Source organism: Talpa occidentalis, unplaced genomic scaffold (genome assembly GCF_014898055.3).
Source record: "Talpa occidentalis isolate TD23 unplaced genomic scaffold, MPIMG_talOcc4v2.1 talOcc4.12, whole genome shotgun sequence".
In the NCBI taxonomy this organism is placed as follows: Eukaryota; Metazoa; Chordata; class Mammalia; order Eulipotyphla; family Talpidae; genus Talpa; species Talpa occidentalis.
The window spans coordinates 70,720,828-70,730,431 of NW_023601212.1; positions in this window are offsets into that span (position 1 = coordinate 70,720,828).

Consider the following 9,604-nt stretch of genomic DNA (forward strand, 5'->3'; position numbering starts at 1 on the left):
CGACTTGGGGCACTCAGGGGCAAAGTCGGCAGGGCTGTGCCAGACCCAGGATGGCCCCTGCCCACAGGTGACCTGTGCGCCATCATCTGTGTGATGTAGTGATTGGCATGGAGCTTGGGCAGATTGACTCTCCTTATGCTTCAGGAAATTGACTAGCTAGTGTCTTGCTTCTTCCATTCTGGAAGCTCCTTCTCTGAAGCAAATCGGAACAGCTTTGCTTGCATTTAAAAAATTCCTCTTCAGGGGCTTCCCTGGTGGCCTAGGGGTTAAGTCTCAGTGCTATCACTGCTATGGCTTGAGTTTGATCCCCGGTCAGGGAGCTAACCCACATGGTGCAGCAGACCTCTCCTGTCTCACCTGCTGCGAGAGTAGAGGAAAGTCAAAAACCCCTTCTTGGCATCATCCTCTCTGCCTTGTCCATCTCTGTTGCCTCTCTGTCATCTTCTGTCCCTCTCCCGCTCACATTCCTGGTCAGTCAGCAAACTGCATCGGGGACTTGCCCCATCTCAGGGAGATGGCTGCGTCCTTACCGGCTATGGATTGTATTCACAATCCCTTTGAAACATTAGGCACACACTACCAATATTTCCATTTTTATTTACTTGTGAATTATATATGTAGACTGCAACTATATCTTGTACATCTCAGGGCATTCATAGAAATTAGGAATGGATGCAGTAAACATGAATATAAGCTGCTTCCATATTTAATTCTTGCCTGAATTTTGTGGGTATGTGAATCTTATCTGTGGCCTTGCTCAGAGAGGGGACCATGCTTGGTTTAATGCTTTGCTGTTGCAATCTTGGAATTCTCAGATATTTGGAGCGAGGGGCCCTGCATTTTCATTTTGCATGGGGCGCCACAAATTGGGTAGGTAAGTTGAAAGTGGCATCTTGCCCTTCCCTGTGTGTGCTTACTTCGTTTGCAGATGCCTGGTTTAGAGGATCTGTCAGCGCAGTCTCCCGAGCATGTTCATGGCCTTTATGAGTCCCTACCTATTGATTTCTCCTCTCTTTCCTTTTACTTTTTATACTTTAAGCCCCAGAAACATGAAGCCTTTTGTTACTCTAAAGCATGTACAGCCTCAAGTCTCTACCTTCCTTTGAGTGTTTCTTCTGCTTGAATGTGTGCCCTGCTGCATCCATGTGGGAATACCCTTACATCCTGAAAACTGGCTCCGAAGTCACCACTGCACCAGGATTCCTGGCTAGACTGGAATTTGAGAGCAGAGAGCACAGGGTCTAATTAAATTAATGATGAAGTGCGGTTATTTCTGTAAAATGCAAAACTCATGCTCAATGTATAGTAGGTGCTCCCTAAGTGTTTGCTGAATTAAACAGAGTACGAGCTTTAGTCAGAGCTTTTGTTTCAAGGGAGAGACCTGACTTAAAGCACCATAAGACAACGGGGGAATCTACTGGCCATGGAACTAAATTGCCAATAGAAATGTAAAGAGGCAGGGCTGGGTGCCTGGAAGGCTGCCAGGATGTTCTCTCTGGTTTCCCTCTGCACTCCGGCTCTACACACTCTCACCTGGTTTTCCATGGGGTTGGTGATCTTCTGGGCTCACACTTCATATCTTTGTTCTAGAAAGTTCAAGTGACACAGGGAATGGTTCAGATTGGGCTAGGTGGCATCACCGACCCAGGTCCTAGTGTCTGGACCTTCCTAGGTGTGCAGGTGTGATTGAGGGAGGGGTGGCAGGGGCAGATGAAATTTCACAACTCTGGGAATAGCTAGATTTTGACAGACCCGCCTCTATTTTATCAAGATGTAGTTGCCATATAACTGTAAGCTTTGGGTGTACAATATATTGACTTGGTACACTTACATACTGCAAAATGATTACCATTATAGCATTAGGTGGTTTTTTTAATTGCTTTCTCTCTGTTACTCACAATTCCCATAATTTGCTTCAAGTTCTTGCCATCATTTCTTTCAATCAAATATTTGTCTATAGCTGTTTAGTTTGTATAGTTTCAATAACAGATTTACATTTCTGAATTTTCCTATTTTACTGTCATATTCATGTCAGTAAATTCTTTAAATTATGAACATTTAAAAATTGTTTTTTTTTTTTTACAATTGATATCTTTAATTAACATGATGCAGAAATTTTCAACTAAATACTGTTAGGTCAAATCCAGCAATACATTAAGAGACTCACACATCATGACTAAGTGGTATGTGATCTGTGGATGCAAGGATGGTTCAACAAATGCAAATGATTCAGTGTAATTCACCATATCAACAAATAGAAATATAAATATCACATAATCATATCAATAGAGGCTGGAAAAAGTAGTTACAATTTAACTGGATTAGTTTGATAACTGATCATAGAAGCTATACAATAAAGAAGATATTTTTGTATAAGTTGATCATTTGGAGCCACTTACTGTACTTTTCTTGCCCAGGGCTCAATTCTCAAGGACTTATTCTTTTTTTTTCCTTTTTTAAAAAATTGTATTTTGAAGTGAGAACGTGGATCAGTTATTTAGTTGTTTAGAGAAGACAAGTTGCGATGTAAACTTGAAATCACTGAAAACAGGTGGGACCTCCAGGGAGATTCAGAAAAGCACACCTGATAGGAGGTAACAGGTAAAAGCTATACAAGCTGTGATTTTGAGGGCTCGGCCATAGAGGGAGGCAGTGATGCAGGGGTGTGGTCGACAGTGTAGTCCCCCATGGGCTAAGCAGAGAAGATGACAAAAGTGCCTCAGGTCATAACCGATGGCTCAGTAGCAAACAGCAGCATTCAAATGAACAGGTTGCGGCTGTTCTTGGAAGGCTCTTCGGATATAGGAGTTATTATGTTTAAGTGTGTATGAGCATGGAACATTTTTTAAAACATTTTCTTCTTATATGAGAAAATCTTTAAACGTAGCTACCACAACTTGAGTTGGAAGAAAAGAAGTCAGAGGCCATTGGAGTCGGGTAAGCAGACCTGGGGACCAGAGAAGAGTTGCATCTAGGAGACAAATTCAAGTTCTGCTTTATTAGGTTTTTCTGTCCTTGAGAACTTAGCATTGTTTTCCTGAATCTAACAGTCTGGCCAAGTTGTGCTATGGAAAGTGGAGGGAAAGGTTTGTGTCCGTATTAGGGTTCAGTCAAGAGAGGAGTTTCTGAGGCTGTGATGACACAGTGTTTCTCAGGAATATGGACTTTGGGGAATCAGTTGGAGTTACAAATTCAGCCATCCTTTCATATAAAGGGATTTTTTGTTTTTTTGGAAGTCTTTTGCTCTAAGGGATTTGAAGGGGCGAGGGAACATTCCAGACTGCAGAACAAGTTGATGTGTCATGGCAAAAGTGTAGAAAGAAACAAAAAACAGAAGATTGCTTTGGGGAGGTGTTGGGCAATTATTTACTCCTCAGTGAACTCTTTCTTCCCCTTTGCTCAGGCAAAAACCACTCATGTGGTGACTCTTGAGATAGAGGGCTGATAACATTGGTGCTTAATGAAATGATACTTATTGGCTAAATGAATGAACGAATCAATGAATGAATAAAGGACACAGCCTCAGTTCTTGAGGCTCACAAGTGAGGAAAACAGACAAAAACTGCTACATTCTAATGAGATGTGTTGTAACAGGTCAGTGAATGATGAAATACAGGCATAAAAACTAAATGATTTATTTTTTTCCCTTTAGACTAGGAAGGAAAGGCTGCAGATTGGATAAGGGTGAAGGAGATATTCGAGGAAGGTATGATTTTGAGTGGAACTTAAGGACAAATATATTTTTCCTGGTTTGGAAATATTTGAGAAAAAAATTGTAATGAGCACGACATGGCATCTGAAAACAAATGAGTCAATATTTTGTGATCAGGTTATAATGAAAGTCCTGAGGCTCTGACACGTAATTTTTAGCTTACTTCACTTTGTCCACTTGGGCACAGAAGACAATTCTCAGACAGGCTGAAACAGTAGTTTCAGACTTTTCTGTAGGAAGGTTAGAAGATAGAAAACCGTAAATCTTAACTAAAGCTTCATGTAATTCTTAGGGGATCCTGGCTGGCAGAGGAGGCATCTTACTTTTGTGTCTGTGGCTTAGAAAGAGGCAGTATAGGTAAGTGGTGGAGATTGGGGAAATAAAAATGAGTGGTGCACCATCAAATTAGTGAGTGTTATCACTTTCTTATACGGCAGGGACCGTAAAGTGAGATTAGGACATGTCTGAAATTGAACAGAACTAGGAGAACTTAATTTGTCCAAGGACTTTTAGTCCTAAATAGAAGAGATGTTATATACTTGGGACATTTGGGGAAAACTGGAGATGGGAGGATAGATTTATTTTTTTCCCGGTTTGTCCCCATGGATCCTGAGTGTTTTGAAGATAGGAGGTAACAGGTAAAAGCTATACAAGCTGTGATTTTGAGGGCTCGGCCATAGAGGGAGGCAGTGATACAGGGATGGTACTTCACTGGACTGGGGAGCCATCAGTTCCCCCTGCTTCATGGGGAAAGGTGGCAGAGCTTTGTCTGCTTGAGAACCAAGAGGGAGCACCCAGCCTTGGTGCCTGTGAGCACCTTCAAAAGCCCTGGGGACAGCACCCTTGGAGTTGACATGGGCTCTTGTGGAGGGCAGTGATGTCAGCAATGTGGAAAGAAGTTTGATGAGCTTCATAAAAGTGGATGACAGTCAAGTCCAAGGAGAAACTTAACTCATATGGGTCCCACCAGGGAGGTACCCCCTCAGGGAAACAGAGGTTAGGGGAAGAGTCGTGACAGCTTTCAACTAATGGGATTCAAATCACTTTCCAGGTGGGTAAGACCTGGAAAATCAAATGTTACAGAAAATCAATAGAGACTGAGTTCTACCAGGCTTGGCTTGAAGAGGTGTGCTTGATAATCAAGCCATCAAAACAAAAAGGATATATCAGCGCCTCCCTGGTGGCACAAGGGGTTAAGTCACAGCACTATGAAGCTAACAGCAGCCGCTGCAGCACAAGTTCGATCCCCAACCAGGGAGCTGCCCACATGGTACAGCAGACCTCTCCTGTCTTGCCCGCTGCTCCCCTCAGCAGTGTATTTCAGTCAATCTTCTGTTTTGCTCCCCACTCTGTCTGTGGTGAATCCTCTCACACCCACACCCCTGGCTTGTACCCCAGCTCTTGTATGCAAAAATAAATAAATCTTTTTTTTTTTAAAGGGTATATCAAATTGTATGGGATTTTGGAATGTCAGGGGGCTGAGAAAAGAAGACCTAGCTGCAAGCAGCACAGACACTGCACTCACACTTTCCTCAGTGAGGTGGGGCAAAAGCAAAATCACCACATGCTCAGAGGCACAACCAGCACTGTGTGCCTGTTACGGGTGTGGATTCAGTCTCTCCATCAACTCATTCTCTATTTTCTAAAGATTTTTTGATAAAGATCTTTCAGGCCTTCATATATTGAAAGAACTTAACTGGATGGATCCAGATTTTTAGGTTAAAATAATGGCATCCGGAGAGAATAAAATTGGGTGATTAGCACCATTGATAGGTCTCTGCCTATGTGAGGTTTATTTCCCTCTGGGTGTTTCTTACTTTTCCACTGTTAGTTTGAATGAGCTTATTATTTCATCCATCACATGTATGTGCCATCAATCACTAAGCCATCCATTTATGTGTGGATATAAATCTTACCCAGGAAACTCAGGTGAGCAAGAAACATTTCATCTCTATTTACTTCAAATCAAATGGAGTAAGTCTCTGGGCCTTTGTCCCACAGTCACTCAACACTCGTTACCAGGGTTTCCTCTCTGATGACCCAGGTCATGTAATGGTTCCTGGAGTCTCATGTGTCGGGGCCCAGACCTGGGGCCCAGACCTGAACATCTGGGTTCTTGTCTGAAGCAGGTACTGAATGTTAGCTCGAGTGAAGGTTTCAAATTTCCTATTGTGATGTCTGAACCTTTCCCCCTGCTTGCTACTGTGGCTTGTTTGCATTGGTGGTCTCTCCTTGCTAGAGATAACGAGAGACCTCCTCCTCTGAACCCTATATAACATTGTACACATTCCTGAATAAATGAGACTGGCGATGATCCTGGCTTTGTCTCCACTCCTCGCGTACCCCTGTCCCATACCAAGCCCCTGCTTCCTCCCCCGGGTACCGCGTTGATCTGCCCGGCTGGCCCGGACACTCATGGTAGTGCTCACCTATCAGAGGCCACCAGGAGCTGCTGAGGGACCCACCACCCAAACCCTGCTGGACCCTGACATTGGCAACTCTGCTGCTTCCAAATTGATGACATGTTGGGCCCCCTAAAAACCTACACTCTGCAGCCATGCTTGCAGAGTCTGCTCCCTTTCCAGGGTTTGCAGAGAGGAGCCAGGGGCCCTGGGGCCACTAGCCCTACCAGCCTCTGCCCCTCTTCTCCCAGCCTAGGCTCATCTTCATTCTCTTAGAATGAGAGGCCTGTACATGGCCTCAGGATGTGAGGCTTGTCCACGGCCTCTTCCCTCCACTCCTACCTAGCAAGGCCTCTGCAAGAGGTCAGGGTTTTGGCGAACTGACTCAGAGGGAGACTATCTGATAGCTTTGGTTGCAGTTGTTACAAATCTTTTCTGGACACAAGGAAGCTCAAAGCTACTTGTTTGGACCAGGATATATTGTAATTTATTCAGTAAAAGCTCTCACAAATTACTGCTTCAGGGAGTATTCCTTCCCTGCTTATGAAAAAAAAAAAAATGCCATCAACCCCTAACTGTGTGACTCTGGATCATGCACTGGGAACAGAACAATGAACTCTGCCTCCAGAGACGGGTCAGTGGAAATATCCCTGTGTCACTAGCCCATGACAGCATGCCATGACAGCATGGCATAGGGAGAGTCACCTAATCTAGAGTAAGCAGGTGCAGAAATTGTTCCTGGGGAATGCCATATGTCAGTTGAGAGCAGGAATGTACGAGAATTAAGGTGAGGATGTGAGTCAGAATGAACATGTGAAACAATGGGCTAAGGAAGATACTGACATGCTTTCAGAACTGAAATCCCAGGCCTGTATGCTAAGGTTCAAGGTAGGGGTGGAGAGGAATGAAACTGGAGGATTAAACAATAAGGAGCTTCAGTGCACTCAAAGGTCCTGAGAATTGAGGAGCTGACTCACTTCATGCCAAGGCCAATCTCATTTTTCCTCACCAGCCATCACAGGGATGCAGAGCCAAAGGACGGGATCCTCTAACAGCAATGGAGCCCCGTGCTGGGAAGAACACCTCTCCTCACCCAGGACAGCTTAAGAGTGAGATGAGTGAACCACCAGGAGTTTTTTTTAGCCACATTTCAAAGGGTAAGTTATTTGTCTCTGAGTCTGATAAATCCTCTGTGTCAATGTTACCTTTCTGTACTATTTCTCTTTTTCGTTTTCTTTTTTTTTTTTTTTTAAAGATTTATTTATTTATTTATACAACACTGGGTACAGCCAGAAGCACAGGAGGGTGAGAGGATTCGCCAGAGCGGGGACAGAATAGGCAGATTGATGAAATACACTGCTGAGGGGAGCAGTGGGTGCAGCAGGAGAGGTCTGCGTGCCACGTGGGACCCTCGCTGGGGCCCGGGGATCGAACCGGTGCTTCAGAGGCTGCGGGCAGCTTCAGAGCCCAGCGTTCAACCGCTGTGCCACCAGGGGAAGCCCACCTTTCTGTACTATTTCAAAGGGACTTTAATCAGCCCAGATTGGGAGGTCAGCCCAGACCAATGCTATCCAGCAGAACTCTCTGGAATGATGGCAACTTCTAGTCTGTGTCCTCCAGGGTGGAGCCACCAGCCAGCATGGCCACTGAGCACTTGACATATGGTGGCCACTCAACTGAGGAATTATGTCTTAAATCTAATTTTAACTCACTGAGTTTTCAATAACCACACATGGGCAGTGGTGGCTCTGTTGATCAGTTCAGATCCAGACTCCTTCTTCGAGATAAAGGAAAATAAATGTAGAGTGTCGGTGAAGTTTTTCTCCATCATAAAAGTGTTATAATCAGGAAAATAACTAGAAGTCTCCACTGGAATACAATGAGAAGAAAACCTGAGACGATTTAAAAATTGTCTTTCATGAGCTGGGGATTTCGTCTTCTCTGGTTTCTACTGGAGAACAAATAAGCTATCAAATGTAGTTTGGGGCAAGTCTTTAGAAGTATGTGCTTTATGGGTTTATTTCTTACTGTGTGTTTCAATGTTTTTCTTAGGGCTAATTTTCTCCTCTCTGTCTGGAGCAGAAGGGAGTTTATCCACACTGGTTAATTAACCTGGAAGGAAGTATGTCCAGGGTCTCAGGGCCTCTGCAGCACATTCTCCTGGAATGCAGAAAGAGACTCTTGTTCTAGCCTTCAGTCATCCCAGGGCTGAGCAAGTTTAAAACTGTGTCCAGAATGGACTTCATTTTAAGGATCTCAGATGCTACAGAGATCTTATTCTTAGAGAAAGAGAAAAGAGCCTTGGGGGGATGTTTGAGATGAAGCTAAAGGTCCAGGGTGTTTATCAACAGATGCCTGCAGTTTCTCTGATGAGCATTAGATGGACTTTGAGAGGTGGAGAATGTGTCACAGCAAAAATAAGGCACATTCTTATTTCCTGAGTGGATGAGACCTAGACCAGGTCCTGGGATGGGAGGTGGGGCCCAGGATGAGTCCACAGAGGGGCCTTGCAGGAGCTGGAAGAGCTCCAGGGGCAGCACCCTGCTAGGTTTTTGAGTAGAAAGTGTGGAGTCACGTGTGACATCACAAGCACTGGTGTCTGCATGACAGGGTGACCTTCAGCCAGGAGCTGAGCTAGGTCTAGCTGTACGAAATCACAAAAGAGTTAGCGAAGAAATGGAGAGTGCAACTAGGAACAGGAAAGCTGAAGTAATGAGACCAACAGTGTGGAGGATGCCCCAGGCCATTCCCGTTCTGTCTGCCATAGAAACGACCGCCTGGCACTCAGAGGAGGCAGAAGAAAGGACGAAGCTCCCAGAGGTGTCAGGACAAGGTGCGAGGGACAATGGCCAGGCGTGCGCGCTGACATTTGTCGTCCAGGGGAGATAAGCAGCGACTACAAGAAATACTGTGTTGGGAGCCCCTTCCTGAGAGAGCCCTGAGACGCTTTCTATAGTCTCTCATGCCCAACGCAGAAAGACTGTGAGTTACAGATAAGTAAAAGGAATGATGTGTCTACGAGGGAATATTAAGAATGAGAGCGATAAAACCACGAATACTTCTATGGATTTTTCAGGAAATCCTTCATTCTTTCATCCCCTGAAAGAATTTTTTCATCCTTATAAGAATGCCTCTCTTGTACCCCACCCACGGAGAAAGATGTGAGGAGTCAGTCTGTGCTCTTCCGTGGCTCTAAATCTGGCAGGAGAGGAGCCGTGTGATACAGAGTTAGACTCCAGGAGGTGAGTGTGACATAGGTGTGTGAGGAAGACTGGTGGGAGTGATTTATTCTTCCTAGATAATAGAAAGAAGTTAAATAAGATTTTTTCAAGATTTATTTATGCATACATGAGCTGGGGTACAGGCCAGAAATGCAGGGGTGGGGGTGAGAGGATTCACCAGAGACAGAGTGGGGAACAGAACAGGCAGTCAGACTGAGATACACTGCTGAGGGGAGCAGCGAGTGAGACAGCAGAGGTCTGCTGCGCCA